Source organism: Phocoena sinus, chromosome 1 (assembly GCF_008692025.1).
Source record: "Phocoena sinus isolate mPhoSin1 chromosome 1, mPhoSin1.pri, whole genome shotgun sequence".
NCBI classification, from domain to species: Eukaryota; Metazoa; Chordata; class Mammalia; order Artiodactyla; family Phocoenidae; genus Phocoena; species Phocoena sinus.
This window is the reverse complement of record NC_045763.1, coordinates 116,935,257-116,956,960: the sequence shown is the minus strand read 5'-3', so window position 1 is coordinate 116,956,960 and position 21,704 is coordinate 116,935,257. Positions and strand designations below refer to the sequence as shown.

General features: G+C 36.4%; 1 pseudogene; it reads right to left on the bottom strand.

Annotated features, from left to right (window-relative positions):
* Positions 1-1,702: 1,702 nt before the first annotated feature.
* On the bottom strand, positions 1,703-2,136 carry LOC116762678 (annotated as a pseudogene).
* Between the last annotated feature and the right edge of the window lie 19,568 nt (positions 2,137-21,704).

Here is a 21,704-nt window from a genome sequence, read left to right as displayed (position 1 = left end):
CTCTTGTCCTAGAGTTGTTTTTTAGATCATACAAATCAAATGAGGTTTTATTATTGATTTATTTCTGAAAACTTCAGAGAAAGTCAATTCTATATATAAGGACTTTCATGAGCCTTGATTACTGCACAAACTATGCCCAGTTTACTTCAACTGGTCCTGTACTGCCAGCTGGGTCCACCTACCCCTAGAATTCTTTCATTCCCATCCCATTTTTATTTCAGCTGTTTCCCAAGCTGCTGCATACCAGGAAAAAAAAAAAAAATCTCGGTCATCCAGGAGAACTCCTTTTTAAGTATTCAGGTCTTTCCTTGCTAACTGATCCCTAAAGGAAATAAGAGAAGTTTATATACACATGTATATGTATACAGGTATACATATATATTTATGTAACATACACATGTTACATATGGTAACACATGTAGGTAACAAGTTTATACACACACAAAATGAAAGGGTCAAAGAAATGAGCAAGAATCATATGGATATAATTTAATGGATATAATTTAACTGTCTTCTGCAGCCTTTGAATGTCATCTGCTATATTGGGCCCAGGATTTCCAGACGTGAGTGCTGCCTGGGCCAAGATTAGATCCAGGTTTCCATTAAACAACCCAGATGATTTTCAGAGCCGTATCTGTCTGCCTGTTCTAATACTTTGAATGCATTACCTCAGGTGAGTGTGCCTATGATAGATTAGCACATTTTGGCAATCCCTTCTAGCTGAGACTACTTTCTTCCCTAATCTGATTCTGCATATCTCCTTCTCGGGTACTAATTTTTCAGACATTGATAGAATAACAGAGAAGGGTGAGACATACTGGAGATTGCTGTATTACTTCCAAGATGCCCAGGAAGCAGCAAGGCACATGGAGTGGGAATTGTTTAGGGCTGTGGAGAGTCGGAGTTCTCCATTTCTTGTTCCTTGATAGTATCTACATCCTGTGGGTCATGAATCCACTCTTTTTCATCAGGGCTGTAATTTTCATATAAGAAATCTGGAGAGGGTGTGAACTCAACAGGCATTTTAATTTGTCAGCCTGCAAAATGAACTTCTCAAAGTGGATCTCAGCTTAGTGAGTATAGGCAGTAAGAGAATCATTTACCATAGTCATAAAATATCTCTTATTTTCTCTCTTATTTTGAGCCAAAGCCTGGGGTACCTTATTTGTCTTTTGCTCACTGTGAATTATCTAATGTCATCAGAAGCAAATATCTCAGCCTGCAGTTAGGAATTTCTCCATCCTCTTAAAAGTAACATCGCAGCCACAGTCTAGTCCTCCAGAGCCTCAGTCTCACAGTTTCTTGTTTGTCCAGCTTCTTTCTCAGCCTTGGCAAGGCTTTTGTTTTTTCTTTTCCCACAGTCATATTTTTCTGAACTATGCTTACTTCATGGCATTTTCCAAGAATCACCTTTAAGTTTTATTGATCAAAGTCTACTCTTTTCTTTTCCAGTTTATTAATTTCATTTATCTTTATGCCTTTTGTCTACTGTTTTAATATGTTTGTTGGATATTTTTGTTTTATAATTTTCTTGACTTTTTAAATTGAGTTTTTAATTAGTTTACATTCAATCACATTTGAAATACATTTAAGGCTATGTGATATCTTTGGATTACCCCTTTGACCACATTCCATATATTATGAAATATTGTGCTCCTATTGCCATTAATTTCTAAAGAATCTGATTTAGCTTTGAAGTTAGTTTTTTTTTTGACACATTGTCTTATTTTATTCAAATAGCAGTCTGCTCACACATGGTCCAAGAACACCCAAATAATAAAGCAAAAACTGGTCTTCAAACATTATAGCCAATGATGCCACGCTTGCCTATGATCTCGCCAACATAAAACCACATCCACACCTCAGTGGCCACCAAACCATTCAGTAGAGCTTCCTTAACTGTAAGCTGTTTGAAGCTACCAGTTTGAGCACTATTGATAATTTTTTTCAAGCTCTGAATAGCTGTAGGGATCTCAGCAGGGGTTGGAGGAACCAGCTCAACCTTGGCTTAGTGCCAAAATGTGGCCAATCAAGGCTTCAAGTAAGTCACAGCAGCGCTGACCAGCGCCAGGGACTTCTCCGCGAGGTTATGGACAAACTGGGCCATGGTTCTAGGACAGAAAGCCCGTCGCGCCGACCGGCCGGCTGAAGTTGTTATATTTTAAATTCCAGATTTATCTTTAAAAGAATTTTATTTTTTTAATTCCTCAATTTAATTTAATTTTTATTTATAAATTTATTTATTTTATTTATTTTATTTTTGGCTGCATTGGGTCTTCGTTGCTGCGCGCAGGCTTTCTCTAGTTGCGGTGAGCGGGGGCTGCTCTTCGTTGCAGTGTGTGGGCTTCTCATTGTGGTGGCTTCTTTGTTGTGGAGCACGGGCTCTAGGCATGCGGGCTTCAGTAGTTGTGGCACGTGGGCTCAGTAGTTGCGGCTCACGGGTTCTAGAGCACAGGCTCAGTAGCTGTGGTGCACAGGCTTAGTTGCTAGGAGGCATGTGGGATCTTCCTGGACCAGGGCTTGAACCTGTGACCCCTGCATTGGCAGGCGGATTCTTAACCACTGCGCCATTAGGGAAGCCTCTAATTTTATTATTTTTAAATTGAACTAGAATTAATATACGATATGTTGGTTTCAGGTGTACCACATAATGATTTGATATTTTTATGCGTTACAAAATGATCAGCACAGTAAGTCTAGTTACCATCTGTCACCATACAGAGTTATTACAATATTGTTGACTATATTCCCTGTGCTGTACATTACATCCCTGTGACTTATTTTATAAATGGAAGTTTGTGCCTCTTAATCCCCTTCATCTATTTCACCTGTCTCCCCCAACCCTCTCCTCTCTGACAACCACCTGCTTGTTCTTTGTGTCTATGAGCCTGTTTCTGTTTTTTTGTTCATTTATTTTGTTTTCTTTGATTCCACATGTAAGTGAAATCAAATGGTATCAATATTTGTCTTTCTCTGAGAAATGGGAACCTTTGTGCACTGCTGCTGGGAATCTAAATTGGTACAGCCACTATGGAAAACACTATGGAGGGTCCTCAAAACACTAAAGAATTTAAAAACTTCTCAATGGGTAATGTTTTTTTCCTCTAGTTCTTCTATTATTAAATGCTTGTTTTTTGATGTTTTAATTACCCATCTTCATTATGATATGGTGTTTACCCAGGACAGAAGTCAATGCTTCATTCCTTCAAAATGAATATTTTGGTTAAACAAAATAAAGAAAAGGAAGAAAGAAGAAAAAGTCAGCTGATCACACGTGATGTGTTGAGTGACTTAAATGATTTACTTTCTGGAATAAGCTCCTTCCTCCTTCTGGAATTATAATACTTTGTAGATCAACACTGGTATGGGCACTACACTTTGAGTAACACTGCCCTAAAATATTGAGAGTTTCATTGGGGCTAGTCAATTTTATAAGTGTTTTAGTGATATTTGAGAAAAATATGTATTTTCTGTGTGGTTCAAAATTTTATAAATCTAATAACAGGTTTATTTATCGTATTATTAAATCATCTGAGTTCTTTTGTCCATTTGATCTGTAAGTTTCTTTAGAAGTCATGTTAAAGCCTTCCCTACCATTGTGGATTTGACAATTTCTCTTCATATTCCTAATACATTTCAATATCATGCTCTTTGTTTCATAAAGGTTCATAACTGTTAAATCTTGGTGGATTATAATTATTATAAAATATATCACTTTTATTGTATTAAATGCATTTTACATTAAATTCTATCTCATCTTATTTCTATATTGCTAGTCTTGCTTTTCTTTTGGTAGAGTTTATCCAATCTATCTCTCTGTCCTTTTATTTCCAAATTCTTTCTGTGTGTGTGTGTGTGTGTGTGTGTGTTTATTGGAGTATAATTACTTTACAATGTTGTGTTAGCTTCTGCTGTACAACGAAGTAAATCAGCTATATGTATACATATATCCCCTCCCTCTTGGACCTCCCTCCACCCCACCCCCATCCCACCCATCTAGGTTGTCACAGAGCACTGAGCTGAGCTCCCTGTGCTATACAGCAGGTTCCCACTAGCTATCTATTTTACACATGGTACTGTATATATGTCATTCTAAATCTCCCAATTCATCCCACCTCTGCTTCCCCCCTGTGTCCACAAGTCCGTTCTCTACATCTACAACTCTATTAGTGCCCTGCATATAGGTTCATCTGTACATTTTTCCTACATTCCACATGTACGCATTAATATACTATATTTATTTTTCTCTTTCTGACTTACTTCACTCTGTATGACAGACTCCATGTCCATCCACATCTCAAGGAACCCAATTTTGTTCCTTGTTATTGCTGAGTAATATTCCATTGTATATATGTACCACATCATCTTTATCCATTCATCTGTCAGTGGACATTTAGGTTGTATCCATATCCTGGCTATTGTAAATAGTGCTGCAATGAACATTAGGTTACATGTCTCTTTTTAAATTATGGTTTTCTCAAAGTATATGCCCAGTAGTGGGATTGCTGGGTCATATGGTAGTTCTATTTTTAGTTTTTTAATGAACCTCCATACTGTTCTCCAGCGTGACTATATCAATTTACATTCCCATCCACAGGCAAGAGGGTTCCCTTTTCTCCACACCCTATCATTTATTGTTTGTAGATTTTTTGATGATGACCATTCTGATTAGCAGTTTTGATTTGCATTTCTCTAATAATTAGTGATGTTGAGCATCTTTTCACGTGGGTGTTGGCCACCTGTATGTTGTCTTTTTCTTTTTAATAAATTTATTTTATTTATTTATTTATTTTTGGCTGTGTTGAGTCTTTGTTGCTGTGCATGGGCTTTCTCTAGTTGTGGCAAGCAGGGGCTACTCTTTTTTTTTTTTTTTTTTTTTTTAGGGGCTACTCTTCATTGTGGTGCGTGGGCTTCTCATTGCGATGGCTTCTCTTGTTGTGGACCATGGGCTCTAGGTGTATGGGCTTCAGTAGTTGCAGCAGGTGGGCTTACTACTTGTGGTTCACGGGGTCTAGAACACAGGCTCAGTAGTTGTGGCACATGGGCATAGTTGCTCTGCAGCATGTGAGATCTTCTTGGACCAGGGCTCAAACCCACGTCCCCTGCATTGGCAGGCGGATTCTCAACCACTGCGCCACCAGGGAAGCCCCTGTATGTCTTCTTTGGAGAAATGTCTGTTTAGGTCTTCTGCCCATTTTTTCATTGGATTGTTTGTTTTTTTGATGTTGAGCTGCATGAACTGTTTGTATATTTTGGCGATTAATCCTTTGTCAGTTGCTTCAGTTGCAAGTATTTTCTCCCATCCTGAGAGTTGTCTTTCATCTTCTTTATGGTTTCCTTTGCTGTGCAAAAGCTTTTAAGTTTAATTAGGTCCCATTTGTTCATTTTTACTTTTATTTCCATTACTCTAGGAGGTGGGTCAAAAAAGATCTTGCTGCGATTTTTGTCAGAGTGTTTTTCCTGTGTTTTCCTCTAAGAGTTTTATAGTGTCTGATCTTACATTTAGGTCTTTAATCCATTTTGAGTTTAATTTTGTGTATGGTGTTAGGGAGTGTTCTAATTTCATTCTTTTACATGTAGCTGTCCAGTTTTCCCAGCACCACTTATTGAAGAGGCTGTCTTTTCTCCATTGGATATTCTTGCCTCCTTTGTCATAGATTAGGTGACCATAGGTGCGTGAGTTTAACCCTGGGCTTTGTATCCTGTTTCGTTGATTTATATTTCTGTTTTTGTGCCAGTACCATACTGCTTTGATTACTATAGCTTTGTAGTATAATCTGAAGTCAGGGAGCCTGATTCCTCCATTTCCTTTTTTCTTTCTCAAGGTTGCTTTGGCTATTTGGGGTCTTTTGTGTTTCCGTACAAATGGTAAAACTTTTTGTTCTAATTCTGTGAAACATGCCATTGGTAGCTTGATAGGGATTGCATTGAATCTGTAGATTGTTTTGGGTAGAATAATCACTTTCACAATATTGATTCTTCCAGTCCAGGAACATGTTACATCTCTCCATCTGTTTGTATCATCTTTGCTTTCTTTCATTAGTGTTTTATAGTTTTCTGAGTATAGGTCTTTTGTGTCCTTAGGTAGGTTTATTCCTAGGTATTTTATTCTTTTTTGTTGCAATGGTAAAATGGGATTGTTTCCTTAATTTCTCTTTGTGGTCTTTCATTGCTAGCATATAGGAATGCAAGAGATTTTTGTGCATTAGTTTTGTATCCCGAAACTTTACCAAATTCATTGATTAGCTTTAGTAGTTTTCTGGTGACATCTGTAGGATTTTCTATGTATAGTATCATGTCATCTGCAGACAGTGACAGTTTTGCTTCTTTTCCAATTTGTATTCCTTTTATTTCTTTTTCTTCTCTGATCACCATGGCTAGGACTTCCAATACTATGTTGAATAATAGTGGTGAGAGTGGACATCCTTGTCTTGTTCCTGATGTTGGAGGAAATGGTTTCAGTTTTTCACCATTGAGAATGATGTTTGTTGTTGGTCTATAGTATATGGCCTTTATTATGTTGAGGTAGGTTCCCTCTGTGTCCACTTTCTGGATAGTTTTTTATCATAAATTGGTGTTGAATTTTGTCAAAAGCTTCTTTTGCATCTATTGAGATTATCATATGGTTTTTATTCTTTAATTTGTTAATATGGTATATCACATTGATTTGTGTGTATTAGAGAATTCTTGCATCCCTGGGATAAATCCCACTTGATCATGGTGTATGATCCTTTTAATGTGTTGTTGGATTCTGTTTGGTAGTAGTTTGTTGAGTATTTTTACATCTATGTTCATCAGTGATATTGGTCACTAATTTTCTTTTTTGGTGATATCTTTGTCTGGTTTTGGTATCAGGGTGGTGGTGACCTCATAGAATGAGCTTGGGAGTGTTCCTTCCTTTGCAGTTTTTGGGAAGAGTTTGAGAAGAATGGGTGTTAGCTCTTCTCTAAATGTTTGATAGAATTTGCCTGTGAAGTCATCTGGTCCTGGACTTCCGTTTGTTGGAAGATTTTTAATTTCAATTTCATTACTTGTGATTGGTCTGCCTATTTTCTAATTCTTTCTGGTTCAGTCTTGGAAGTTTGTACGTTTCCAAGAATTTGTCCATTTCTCCCAGGTTGTCCATTTTATTGGCATATAGTTGCTCATAGTAGTCTCTTATGATCCTTTGTATTTCTGCGGGGTTGGTTGTAATTTCTTCTTTTGCATTTCTAATTTTATTGATTTGAATCCTCTCGTATTTTCCTTGATGAGTCTGGCTAGTGGCTTATCAATTTCATTTAGCTTCTCAAAGCACCAACTTTTAGTTTTATTGATCTTTGCTATTGTTTTCTTTGTTTCTATTTAATTTATGTCTATTCTGATCTTTATGATTTCTTTCCTTCTACTAACTTTGGGATATTTTTTGTTGTTCTTCTTCTTTCTCTAGTTGCTTTAGGTGTAAGATTAGATTGTTTGAGATTTTTCTTATTTCTTGAGGTGAGATTGAATTGCTATAAACTTCCCTCTTAGAACTGCTCTTGCTGCATCCCATAGGTTTTGGGTCATTGTGTTTTCGTTGTCATTTGTTTCTATGTATTTTTTGATTTCCTCTTTGATTTCTTCAGTGATCTCTTGGTTATTTAGTAGCATATTGTTTAGCCTCTATATGTTTTGTTTTGTTTTTTTTAAATTAATTAATTAATTTAGTTTTGGCTGTATTGGGTCTTCATTGCTCTGCGGGGGCTTTGTCTGGTGCAGTGAGCGGGGGCTACTCTTCATTGCGGTGTGCATGCTTCTCACTGTGGTGGCTTTTGTTGTGGAGCACAGGCTCTAGGCATGTGGGCTTCAGTAGTTGTGGCTTGCGAGCTGTAGAGCTCAGGCTCAGTAGTTGTGGCATATGGGCTTAGTTGCTCTGCAGCATGTGGGATTTTCCCGGACTAGGGCTCGAACCTATGTCCCCTGCATTGGCAAGTGGATTCTTAACCACTGCACCACCAGGGAAGTCCCTGTTTGTGTGTTTTACATTTTTTCCCCCTGTAATTGATTTCTAATCTCGTAGGGTTGTGGTCATAAAAGATGCATGATATAATTTCAGTTTTCTTAAATTTACTGAGACTTGATGTGTGACCCAAGATGTGATCTATCCTGGAGAATGTTCCATGTGCACTTGAGAAAAAAGTGTCTTCTGCTGCTTTCAGGTGGAATGTCCTATAAATATCAGTTAAGTCTATCTGCTCTATTATGTCATTTAAAGCTTGTGTTTCCTTTTTAATTTTCTGTCTGTATGATCTCTCCATAGGTATAAGTGGGGTGTTAAAGTCCCCCCTTATTATTGTGTTACTAAAGGAACTTCTTTAGTCAATTTCCCCTTTTATGGCTGTTAGTATTTGCCTTATGTATTGAGGTCCTCTATGTTGGGTGCTTAAATATTTATAATTGTATATCTTCTTGGACTGATCCATTGATAATTATGTATTGTCCTTCCTTGTCTCTTGTGACAGTCTTTATTTTAAAGTCTATTTTATCTGATATGAGTATTGCTACTTCAGCTTCCTTTTGATTTCTATTTGCATGGAATATCATTTTCCATCCCCTCACTTTCAGTCTGTATGTGTCCCTAGGTCTGAAGTGGGTCTCTTGTAGATAGCGTATATATAGGTCTTGTTTTGTATCCATTCAGCCAGTGTGTGTCTTTTGATTGCAGCATTAAATCCAGTTATATTCAAGGTAGTTATCAATATGTATGTTCCTATTACCATTTTCTTAATTGTTTTGGGTTTGTTTTTGTGGGTCTTTTTCTTCTCTTGTGTTTCCCGCCTAGAGAAGTTCCTTTAGCATTTGTCGTAAAGCTGGTTTGGTGGTGCTGAATTCTCTTAGCTTCTGCTTGTCTGTAAAGCTTTTGATTTCTCTGTCGAATCTGAATGAGATCCTTGATGAGTAGAGTAATCTTGTTTGTAGGTTTTTCCCTTTCATCACTTTAAATATATCCTGCCACTCCCTTCTGACCTGCAGAGTTTCTGCTGAAAAATCAGCACATAACCTTATGGGTATTCCTTTGTATGTTGTTTGTTGCTTTTCCCTTGCTGCTTTTAATATTTTCTCTTTGTATTTAGTGTTTGTTAGTATGATTAATATGTGTCTCGGCATATTTCTACTTGGGTTTATCCTGTATGGGACTCTCTGCACTTCCTGGATATGGGTGGCTATTTCCTTTCCCTTGTTAGGGATGTTTTTGACTATAATCTCTTCAAATATTTTCTCAGACCCTTTCTTTTTCTCTTCTTCTTCTGGGACCCCTGTAATTTGAATGTTGGTGTGTTTAATGTTGTCCCTGAAGTCTCTGAGCCTGTCCTCAATTCTTTTCATTCTTTTTCTTTTTTTTGGTTACGTTCAATCTTTGTTGTTCTGCATGGATTTTCTCTAGTTGAAGCTAGCAGAGGCTACTCTTTGTTGCAATATGCGGCTTCTCATTGTTGTGGCTTCTCTGGTTGTGGAGCATGGGCTTTAGGTGTGTGGACTTCAGTAGTTTTGGCTCGTGGGCTCTAGAGTGCAGGCTCAGTAGTTGTGGGGCATGGGCTTAATTGCTCCGTGGCATGTGGGATCTTCCTGGATCAGGGATCAAACATGTGTCCCCTGCATTGGCAGGTGGATTGTTCTTTTATTTTTTTTTAATTAATTAATTAATTTTTGGCTGCATTGGGTCTTTGTTGCTGCGTGGGGCTTTCTATAGTTGTGGAGAGCAGGGGCTACTCTTTGTTGTGGTGAGTGGGCTTCTCATTGTGGTGGCTTCTCATTGTTCCAGAGCATGGGCTCTAGAGTGAAGACTCAGTAGTTGTGGTGCATGGGCTTAGTTGCTCCACAGCATGTGGGATCTTCCCTAACCAGGGCTCAAACCTGTGTCCCCTGCTATGGCAGGCAGATTGTTAACCACTGCACCATGAGGGAAGCCCCGGCAGGTGGATTCTTAACCACTGCACCACCAGGGAAGTCCCATTATTTTTTCTTTATTCTGTTCTTTGGCATTTATTTCCACCATTCTATCTTCCAGCTCACTTATATGTTCTTCTGCCTCAGTTATTCTGCTATTGATTCCTTTTAGTGTATTTTTCATTTCAGTTATTGTGTTGTTCATCACTGATTATTTGTTCTTTTGTTTTTCTAGGTCCTTGTTAAACATTTCTTGTATTTTCTCTATCTGTGCCTCCATTCTATCCGTGCAGATGATTTTAAGATTAAACATTAAGAATTAATGCTCTAGTCTGGATGTCAAAACTTTGTTTCTATTCTGCAAGGTATTATTTTAGCAAATAATCTAAATCTACATTTTTATACATGTCATGATATTATCTGTTTGTATAACCTTTTGCATCTAAGCAAGGTTTTTTAAAGCATCCTTTTACTTTCTCTCAACTTACATTTTTAAGCTAATTTAAGTTCTGCATTATTTTACTTTAAATTTCTGCTTTTTAACAAAATCCTTTTTACTGAATAGTTCACTGCCACATTCTCAGCAATTATATATACCTGCCTATGGGTTTCATAGTTTTTTTCCTAATCACTACTTCTACTTTTTAAAAACTTTAAAAAATAATGAAATATAGCATACATTCAGAAAAAAATACATAAACCATGAAATAAAGTGAAGTGAAAATCATTACTCAGGTTAACAAATAGAATATTTCTAGCACCCCGGAATCTGCATATGTGTCCTTTGACAATCACAACATAGTCCCTTCCTAATAGGAAAAAAAAAAAAAACACTCTCCTGATTTGTATGGTAATCATTTCTTTGCTTTACTTTATAGTTTTACTGTTTACTATCTGTTGTTTGCATCACAAACAATAGTTAATTTAGCTTTGCCTGTTTTTGAAGTTTTATGTTTGGAACTATATAGTATATGTTATTTTGTACCTGGCTTATTTTTTTCAATATCATGTCTTTAATATTCACCTATTTTTGTGGTATGTAGCTGTAATTCATACATATATTCCACAGTTTATTATCAATTATAGGGTTGATGGATATTTGAGTCATTTCTGGTTTTGGGACACTCTAAACAGTGCTGTTATGAGCACACTAGTGTACGCTAGTATACAGTATACAGGCATGTTCTGACACCAGTTCTCTGAAACCAGTTGGATATTCTACAATTCAATTCAATTTTGACCCTAACTATCCAGAGCTGGTGCAGACCCCCCAAATTAAAGGCATAGTCCTTTGTAAGATAGTCTCCACTTCAGATGCCACCTGCAAATCTCAGGGACATTCACACTTTTGCCTGGACAGCTAGGAGTTTCAAAATGTTTGGTTTCTATCCGAACTGTGGTGGACCTCAGTAAAATTGTGATTCTGACCACCTGAAGTTCACTTCAGGTTCCACAGGAATTCAGTCCTTCAAAAGACTGGCCTCACTTTAGATACCCACTGCAAGTCTTGGGGGCAGTCTACATTTCTGACTGACTGGCTGTACATTTGGGAGTCCCCATGAACTCAGATTTGATAATTTGCTAGAATGACTCATAGTACTCATTGAAAACACAATACTTATGATTATAGTGTTATTGTAAGGAATACAGATTAGACAAAGCCAAAGAGATGCATAGGGCAAAGTATGGTGTGTTTGTGGGGGGACATCAGAGCTTCCAAGCCTTCTCATTATGGAATCTGGGTTCATCACCCTCCCAGCACATCAATGTGTTGACTAACCAGAAAGTTCCACTGCACCTCAGTATCCAGTGTTTTTATTGGGGTTTTGTTATATAGGTATGATTGATTAAACCATTGAACTAAATCTCCAGCTCCCCTCTTCTACCTACAGGTTAGGAGGCTTAAAGTCCTAACTTTCTAATGGTGTGCTTGGTTTTTCTGGTGACCAGCACTGGTCTTGAAGTTAGGTGGGGGCCCACTATGAGTCATCTCATTAGCATAACAAAGACATTCTTATCACTCACTTCAAGGATTTTTGAACCTCTGTGCTAGAAACCAGGGACAAAGACAATATATCCTTATTATACCACCACAGATAAAGCATTTTTTGGTGGCATACACCTAAGAGTGGTATAGTTAAGTTATAATAAATGCATATCTTTAGGTTTGCTAGAAAATAGTTTTACAAGGGGATGATATTAATTTATACTCTCAGTACTAAAAGGTTTCTGAGAGCTCAAATTGTTGCACATCTTTGTTGAAACATGGCATTATCTTAGATTTTAGTTTTTGTCAATTTGGTAGATGCATTGTGGCATCTCACATTTTCTTTATTACTTATAATATCTTTCAACCTTGAGAGTTTTCACTGGGTATAGAATTTTAGGTTGGCAGTTGCTCTTTTGAAGCTTTTCTTTAAAACTATTTAGAGGGTACTTTTTTTGTTGGGGAGGGTGTCTGGCTCTTTTAAGATTTTTCTGTGTCCTTTGTTTTCTGCAGTTACATAATGGTATATCTAGATGTGAATTTCTTATTTATTCTACTAGAGAGCTTTGGTCTTCTTAAATGTCTGGATTAGTGTCTTTCTTTGGTTCTAGAAAAGCCTCAACCATTATCCTTTTGAATATTGTCTGTACTCTGTTGCCTTTCTTTTTCTTCTGAGTATCTGATTAAACGTAGGTTACACTGCATTGCTCTATTTTCTGTCTTTTTTATGATTTCTACCGTAAAAAGATAATAGGAAGAAACCCTAAGTAAGTAGAGGTGGGAGAACAGAAGGGGCAGCTCTCATGCCTGGTGGTGATAGCAGAGGCCCACAGGAAGGAAGACTCCTCTTCTTTCCTGGCAACAACTCTGCTAATGAAAAGCCATGGACTCTTGATTTTCTTTAGCCCTCCCAACTTCCTTTTCCCTCCATAAAAGCATTCTCCTTCCCTTGCTGTGTGGGGACTTGCGTGTGGCTTGCTGTTGTTGCAGATCCTGAATTGCATTTCTCTGCTAATCCCAAATTGACCCATCTTTGCTGAAGAAATGACTGTTAGCCTATTTGTTTTAGGACATTGCTACCTTTTTAATTGCTCTGTGCTGCATTCTGGTTATTTCTTATAATTTATCTTATAAAGTTGTCTATTTCTTAAACAGATCCATTGCAGCCTTGTTTTCAGTTATTTTTCAGCTCTAGAATTTCTATTTGGTTCTTTTTCAAATATGTAGTGCTAGTTTTTCCTGTTCTCAGAGCAGATATTTTCAAGCTTGCTTTTCAATTTCTTTTAACCTAGCAAGCACAGTAGTTTTCTAATGTGTCTGATAATGTCAATATATGAAGCTTTGTGGGTAATTTTCTGATGTTTGTTTTTCTGGTACTTGCTCACAGAGTTTGTTTCCTCATGTGCCTGATTTATTTGACTAGGTTATTCTCACTGTAAATTAAAAATATTATTAATATGAATGATTTGATATATAGAATGAATATCTCTTCCTCCAGAGAGGATTTGCATTTGCGTTTTAGATGCCTGGGGGGACCACTGATCTAGGATCATCATAGTCCAAGTTCAAGCCTTGAGATTCCCTGAGTGTGCAGTGATGTAAATCCATATAGTAAGACTGCACAAGTGTTTGTTTGCTTCTGGTTCACACTGTCCTAAGGATATAATCCATTAGGGTCTTAGTTAATTGTAGGGAGAGGCTTCTATTAGATTTCCCATCTTGTGCAGGTCTTCAGCGTTGATTCTATTTTTCCTGCCCTTTGAGACCACTAAAAAGAAAGTTCAGATTGGCTAGGATTGGCAAATACCCTTAGGGCCAAAGCAGATTTCCATGTTCACTTATCTCCTTGGGTTTCTATTTTACCTTCAATTTGGTTTTGTATTTATTTTCTTGCTTATTCTCTTTTTTTTTTAGGTAAAAAGGTTTTTAAAAAAAGGTTTTATCTAGTGTTTTAGTTGTTTTCTGAGTAATTTTGCCTGCTATTACTGGAAACTGGCAGTAGATTATGATTTCCTGAAGTTTTTGTTTTGCTGAAAAATAATCTAGAATAATTTTTTCTTTTAAGAAATGGTACATGAGCAGTAAATGTTCTCCATCTTTGCATGTTCCAGAAAGTCTTTGCTTTGCCCTTACATCTGGTTGATAATTTGGATATAGTAGTATAGGTTTGAAATACTTTTCTTCACCTATAGGCTTGGCAGAGTTTTCGGGCCTGAATTCCCCATGATGTGCCTTTCCCCAAGGTACTCCCTCCAAATGGGAGGTCTTAATATGGCCAAGGGGTAGGATACCTTGTAGTATACACGGACAGGAAGAGGAAAACCACTGAGGACCCATGCTGATGACCACGTGAGGAAATCTTTACATTGGTGGTAGAAAATATTAATCTGTTTTACTCCTGGGTTTGGCTGGCTGTTGTGTGTGTTTTTTTTTAAAAAAAGTCTTGCCTATTGTGGAGGTCTGGAATTATACCAGGCCATCCTCAGCTTTTCTCTATGCTCAAAGATTTGAGATAGGAGCCTTCCCTATGCAGATCCTTCATTTGATTGGAGGGCAGGTCTCAGGTGAATGCCAAAGCACTTAATAGCTATGCATTATTAGGGGAGGGGAAAATTCGTTACTGTAGATCTATTCTCTAGGACAGCAGTCTCGCTGGGACTGGTTTTGTGGAAGACAGTTTTTCCATGGATGGGGTGGGTGGGTGGGGATGGTTCAGGTGGTAATGCGAGCAATGGGGAGTGATGGGGAGCAGCAGGTGAAGCTTTGCTCCTTCTCCCGAGGCTCACCTCCTGCTGTGTGGCCTGGTTCCTAACAAGGGGTTGGGAACCACTGCTCTAGGAATTATTTTGGTTAATTGATCTGGATGCCTTTGATTTCCTTTTCTTGCCTGACTAGACTGTCTCGGACCTGAGAAACTTGCCTAGTTCCTGCCCTTAAAGTAGTGAGAACTCCAGGAGGTTGGTTTGGGCTTTAACACCTGTATAGGTAAAGGAAAATACGCTTTGGGAGATGAAGAGGTAGGATGGAGGCTTCTGTATAAATCTAGGACCCTTGGTGAACTGCATGTTAAGGGAAAGGAGGATTAGGAAAAATGCTACTCATTACCAAAATAAGGAAGTGGCAAGGAAATAGATATATACCTAGACTTTAGGTGAAAAATGAATCCCCTAAAAATTGACATCCCAGGCCTGCACATCACAGTGATTTGCCGTCTGAATTTACATAATTCACATGATCTAATGACTCCCAAGCAAAGACATTAACAAAAAAACAATTGCCTTCTTGTGATACTTTGGTGTCTTGGAATATTTGTTTTTGTCTTAGTTCTTTGTTGACTGGATGCTGAGCCAAATATATTTGTAATCATTAAAGAGATGTTCAGCTTGAAGTTGTTAGCGTAACGTTGACCTTTTCTTTCTCTTCTTGTGAATGATGTAATAGCAAAGAGAGGAATTAGAATCAAAATATAATTTTATATATTTGGAAAAATTAGGAAACAGCTAAAAATGTCAAATCAGAAAGTAAGTGGAATGGCTTCTAAAAGCAGAGAAAATCAAGCAGGGTTGTAAACAGAAGCAAACAGGGAGAGTTTTCCAGCAAGGAGTACTTCCTAAAGTTGAGAGTACATATGGAGGTAAAAAGTAAATTTTTCATTTTCATTAATGGTAAATATAGCAAACAGACTGGTAGGAGAAGCTTTTCTGGACCCAGTTTGTTGCCAGAACCTGAGAAAGTGGGATTAAGTGAGAAATCATGTAACAAGCCGTATGTGGAAACATTCAGTTTCAGTGGTATATGAGTCAGGAAAAGGGTAGATTTTTCACTGAAGAATTTTACAGCCATCTATCTTAATTGGCTGAGAGAAGCAATTGATAAACAGTATAACCAAAGCCAAAGATCATAAAGAAGACTTCAGGTAGCATGGAACACAGTCTATGTTCAGGAAAAAAAAACTCAGTCAAAGATAAGTAGGTAGAAAAGGAAACATTGCAGGATCTCTTGTACAATACAACAAGAAAATGAGATCATTGAAGGAACTGAAAACAATTGGAATATGAAGAACAGAGCTCAGCAAAACATCTTTATAGAAGAAATGAAAATTATTCCCAAGTTAAAATATAAAATGAAATTGCTTCCACAAACAACAGAAAACACCACAGCAGATATAAGAGTTCAGGGAAAAGATAAAGCCTGAGCAATGAGGAACAAGAACTGAAGTAGAAGAAAACATGTATCACATCACTGAAAGTGAAATTTGAAGGAGAAGAGGGAGAATAGACAGGGCTGAGGACACTGATGAGGACTTGGAAAGGGATACCAAGTACAGAAATCAGGAAAAAAAGTCAAAATGAAATGGAAATACAGTCAAACATTAATTAGGGAAAGGGAAAAATGATATATATGGAATTAGGTAAAGGAGATCCAAAATACACATAATTGGAATCCCAGAAGAAGAAAATTGAAATAATAAAGATATTTTGGAAGACATGCAAAAATGTCGAATCACTTCTGACAGAAAGAAAAATCAGGCCAACATCAGATTTCTCTAGAGCCATGTACAATGACACAGTAGAACAGTGCCTGCAAAATTCTTTAAGAAAATCTGACCTAAAAAATTGCCTCCATACAAATTATTGTTTAAATACAAATTCAGAAAAATCTTTTTGTCTTTTGCCTTTATATTTTTAATGTGAAAAAATTAAAAGAATTCATGAGCTCTTCTTTAAAAATCTACAGGTGGGTAAATATAACCAACTAAGAAATGACAAGAAAATGTACAGCAAAGAGAATGGCAAGGATAATTTAGTTGAACACTTAGAATTTAACAACTGTGACAATTAAGGGGCCAGAAGAGATTGTAAATGTTATGTGCTTTGACACACAATAGATTTTAAGTGATGTAATTACATATGTAATACACGAGTATTACAATAGAGAGAAAAGAGTAGAAAGTAGGAGGTAGTACGGATATACTGATTCCCTCATCTTTTGTAGCTGGAAATCAAAAGATGTAATATAAAATAGAAATGTCAAGTATTATAGGTATAAGTATACTTGAATACAAATATAATGCAATAAACTAAAATTGGATAGTGGAGGAGAAGGAACTAAAAGGGATGAAGAGGAAATACACTTCATGGTAACTATTATGTACTCCCTAAAAAGATAGTTTAAAGGGTATTATATGAAGAATAGTTATAAAGAGAACCATTAGAACAAAAAAATAACAAAATGTTTAAATTATCACAAAAAATACATCCAAAACAAAGGAATGAAACATAGACTATATATTAAGTGAAAAACAAAACAAAACAAAACAGTTTTAATGTATAATAGTGCTTGCTTTGGTAGCACATATGTTCAAATATAAATAATATAATTGCAGAATAAAAACACAAATTATGTCAATAAATTTAAATAGGCCAAACTTATTTTAAAGGATTAGATTAAATCACAAGCCAATAATCAATTCTAAAAGTGATTCAGAAAGGTTGAAAATGAAAGTGAGGACATACTCAACCATAAAAAGAAATGAAACTGAGTTATTTGTAGTGAGGTGGATGGACCTAGAGTCTGTCATACAGAGTGAAGTAAGTCAGAAAGAGAAAAACAAATACCATATGCTAATACATATATATGGAATCTAAGGAAAAAAAAAATGTTCTGAAGAACCTAGGGGCAGGACAGGAATAAAGACACAGACATAGAGAATGGACTTGAGGACACGGGGAGGGGGAAAGGTAAGCTGGGACGAAGTGAGAGAGTGGCATGGACTTATATATACTACCAAATGTAAAATAGATAGCTAGTGGGAAGCAGCCGCATAGCACAGGGAGATCAGCTCGGTGCTTTGTGACCACCTAGAGGGGTGGGATAGGAGGGTGTGAGGGAGATGCAAGAGGGAGGAGATATGGGGATATATGTATATGTATAGCTGATTCACTTTGTTATAAAGCAGAAACTAACACACCATTGTAAAGCAATTATACTCCAATAAAGATGTAGAAAAAAAAAAGTGAGAACAGTTACATTAGGCAAATTCAAGCAAAAAGAATATCAAACATGGGTGAATTCAGAGCAGACAAAAAGCATTAAACAAAAACAAAAGAAATGTCCTTTGTAATACTCAGGGGTGCAATTTGTAATGAAGAAGAGTATTTACAAATATACTTTCATTAATATAGTATGAACATTTATAAATGAAAAATTATCGAAGATATGAGAAGAAATAGAGTAGGAGACTTTAAATCACTTTTCTCAGTTCACTGTCAAGTGGACAAAAGGTATCTAAGAATATAGAAACTTTCAATCTCAAAAATAAGATCAAATTGATATACCTAACTCTATAGCCTGAAAACAAAGTGCCTTTTTCATTCAAGTTGCCATGGCATAGTCACAAAATTTGGCCACACATTAATCCATAAATAAAATAACAAATTTTAAGAGAATATAAAGGGAATAGAAAACCATTTTCTGGGACTTCCCTGGTGGTCCAGTGGTTAAGACTTTACCTTCCAATGCAGGGGGTGCAGGTTCGATACCTGGTTGGGGAACTAAGATCCCACATGCCTCACAGCCAGAAAACCAAAACATAAAAAACCCAGAAGCAATATTGTAACAAATTCAATAAAGACTTTAAAAAATGGTCCACATTCAAAAAAATCTAAAAAAAAACATTTTCTAATCATAAGTTAATAAAAGAACATATTAAATAATGAAAAAATAAATTAAGGAAATAAGAATTATCATCTTTCCCATTTTGTGGGAAAAAACAGCCTCTCTTAAAACAACATTCAACTACTCAACTAGACAACTAAAAAAAAAAAAATCTAAACCCAAAATTGCAGAATATTTAGAAATTCAATAGCAATGTTAGAACTCCATTGTAATAACTTGTGAAATACTTCTAAGGCACTACTCAGGGAAATATTAATCATCTCAAAATTTATCTTATAAACAAGAAAGAATGAAAGTATATTAATCACATATCTCAAGAAGCTTTTAAAAAATCCAATAAGATGATCTATGGAAAGCAGAATGAAGGACTTAAGAAGGATAAATACAAAAATTAATGATTTAGGAAACAGAAAAAATGATAGATAAAAGTAAATGAAAGCTATTCCTTTGAAACATTAATAAAACAGAAAAACCAATAGCTAATGTATAGAAAGGGTTCCACTAGAGAAACAGAATCAGTAATGAAAAATGAGTAAAAGAGAAAAACCAATAGCTAATCCATATCAGTCAGGGCTCCTCTAGAGAAACATAATGGCTTATATGATTGTGGGTCCTGCCTAGGAAAGTCTGAAATCCTTGGGGCAGGCCACCAGGAAGGACAGGCTGGAACTCTGGCACAAGCTGAAATTGCAGTCCCTAGCAGAGTTTCTTGTGGGAAGCCTGAGTTCTGCTCTTAAGGCCTTTTAACTGATTGAACCATGCCCACTCAGGTTACTAGGAAAATCTTCCTTAAAGTACACTGATTATAAACTTTAATCACATCTACAAGATACCTTCACAGCAACACCTAGATAAGTGTTTGATTGAATAACTGGGGACTGTAGTTGACCGTCACCTAATCTAATCAAGAAAACAGGCAGGTAGCACAGATTCCTCATATAGCAAAAGATAATTGAGGAAATACCTACAGATTAAAAGAAAATAGGGAGAACCATAACAGCCTAGTTTTCTAAGTCTATTTGAATGAATTTGAAAACACTGAAGAACTGGATAATTTTCTAGGAATATGTAAATGATCACAAGTAATTCCAGAAAAAGTAGAAAAATCAGAACATCAATTTCCATCAAAGACATAGCAACATTTTTCTAAGAGTTATTCTTTGAATATCATTAAACAACAGATAAGTTGATTGCCTTTTAAATTGTTCTATAGCATTACTGCCCACTAAAACTTTTTGTGGTGGTAGGGATGCTCTAACTCTACTGACCCGTATAGGGAAGCATGTGACTATTGAACACTTGAATGCAGCTAGTTCTATGGAGGGCCAAATCTTAATTTTATTTAATTCCAATTAACTTAAACTTAAGCAGCCATGTATTGCTATTGGCTACTGTACTGGACAGTGCAGTTCTAGAGCATATAAAAGAAAAGCGTTCATTCTTTGATGAAGTAAGCATAGAATTGATAAATAATAAAGATTGAATATAAAAAACCCATAGATCAATCTCATTTATAAAAATTGATGCAAATGTCCTAGAAAATAGAAGCTAGTAGCACTTTAAAAATCATAATATATAAAGACCATATGGGGTTTATTCCAGGATTTACAAATGATTCAGAAAGAGGAAACAATATAATTTGTCATGTTACAAGATCAACAGCAAAAACATGCCTAGAAGATGTCCACCATCATGAAAAATTGTGAACATCATTGTAGAGGTACTAACCTATATAATTAGGGAGAAGAAGGGAGGGAGTTTGGATTGTTCAGTACGCGGGCCTCTCACTGCTGTGACCTCTCCCGTCTCCGGACGCGCAGGCTCAGCGGCCATGGCTCACGGGCCCAGCCGCTCCGCGGCATGTGGGATCTTCCCGAAACCGGGGCACGAACCCGTGTCCTCTGCATCGGCAGGCGGGCTCTCAACCACTGCACCACCAGGGAAGCCCTGGATTGTTCTTTTGAAAAACCCAAAAGAATCAAGTGAAATTTTATTCAGATAAGAGAATTTAGAAATATGGGTGTATATAAAATCCACGTAAAGAGAACAATAGCCTTCATATCTGCAAATTATAAACAGTTGGAGGATATGATGGTGAATAATCCAGTTATCATAACAGCACCAACGAGTAAAGTTTCTAAGAATAATCTGAAGAAATGTGTAAGATCTAGTTGAAGAAAACGTTATAATCCCCTGTGGGACATAAAGGAGACTTCATAAGTTGAGAAGGATGCCATGTTATTGGACAGGGTTATACAAGTTAAGTCAGGAATTTAGTGTCATTTTACTAAATCACCAGTAGGACATTTTTGGTTTGTTTTTGTTTGTTTCTTACAATAAGGCAAGTTGATTTTAAAGTTCATGTAGAAAAATTAAAAAGCAAGAATGGCCAGGAAAATTTTTATCATTAAACATAAAGTTATACAAATTGAAATAGTTTTATAGTAGCACATAAGTAGACCAATGCATCAGAATAGAAAGCCCACATAGGGACCCAAATGCATGTGGGAATTTCAGCTCTGATAAAGGAATTATTTCAAATCAGTATATGGCATTGACCTATGTAGAAAAAAAATGTTGCACAATGCATACCTAACATTCCTAGACCAAAATGGATTCCAAGTGGATTAAAGATTTAAGTGCAAAAAGCAATAATGAGTAGAAAAATCAAGGAAGTCTTTAAAAATAATTCTGGTTAGGACAAGGCTTATCTAAGCATGCCACAAAATATAGCAGTCATAAAAATATTTATAAATTCAACTATATTATAAAACCTTCATGACAAATGCAAAGTCAAAAGACAGATTATCTAGGAAAAATATTTACAAGTCATATTCCAAAGGACTGAGTCCTATACTATATAAGTGACATTTATAGATTGTTGGGGAATAAACCAATAACTCACTAGAAAAAGAGGTAAAACTGGATTAGATAGTTCAGAGGAAAGAACATACAAGCATCTCATAAACTCATGAAAAGATGTGCAGCCTCCTTTATAATTAGAAAAATGCACAATAAATTTCACTGAGATGCTAATTTTCATCAATCAGATTGACAGAGATCAAAAAGTTTGAAAACAGTGTGTTGGGAAATGTGTGGTAAAGAGACATTTATTGCTGTAGGAGAGCAA